The following is a 927-nucleotide window of genomic DNA, read 5'->3' as shown; positions in this document are numbered from 1 at the left end:
AAAAAAAAGAAAAAAAAAAAAAAAAGAAGTAATAGTTTGATGTATCTGGGTACAATCTCCCTGCTTTATGGCAGAAAATGTGTAGGAACAATAGACCAACAGTGAGGTATTAGAAATCCTTAACAGAAGAAAAACATGTTTTGTATGTTACAAACAGGCATCTGTTTAATTTACATTAGCACATTTATACAGGGTACGTAGCACCAGAAAACTGCAGTAAAGATAAAGAGCAACAAGACTTTTATTAAAGATTAAACTGCAGCTTAAGATATAGAATTTTAGACATTTCTCTCATTTCTCACACAAGATGGTTTCAGCAAAGATAAATACTATTTTTATATTTAAAACATCCTCTGGATGGAACAGAAAAGTCATTCTAGCTTTTGGTCACTGCAGCCATCGCACGTTTTAGCATTCTTGTGTGACTCAGGAATGAAATCTGTTGATCCTAATATTCCACTAAGAGCTTTGGCCACCACCCCACCCCTGCACAACACACCAGTTATACCACAAACAGGATGCTTCGCAATCCAATAACCAAAATACATTACAACGCTGTACTCTAACAACACCAGACAATCTGATAGAAATGACTGTCTTCATAATGGCCAAATAAAGTGAACAAAGCCGCGGAGCACACAATTACGGCAGCTTAAGCCATGAAATCCCGCTTGCCTCACAGGGCACAGTAACCATCCCTGACATTTGCAGCATCCTTGGCGACATCTGCAGAGCCCAACCTTTGTTACGATCACTAGTTTGCCATTTTATTTATTTTTAAGGAATTCCTTATGACATACCTCTTCTAATCACCATTTCCGATAATGAACAGCACATATCAAGCAGTTTGCATTACAGAGCCATCAGCACAGAACAACAGTCAGAGGTGAGTGACCCCAGGGACCATCTCCACAACTACAGCAAAGC

This window comes from Meleagris gallopavo, chromosome 6, assembly GCF_000146605.3.
Source record: "Meleagris gallopavo isolate NT-WF06-2002-E0010 breed Aviagen turkey brand Nicholas breeding stock chromosome 6, Turkey_5.1, whole genome shotgun sequence".
Classification (NCBI taxonomy): Eukaryota; Metazoa; Chordata; class Aves; order Galliformes; family Phasianidae; genus Meleagris; species Meleagris gallopavo.
The sequence above is the reverse complement of the archived record's forward strand: the minus strand, read 5'-3'. Positions refer to the sequence as shown.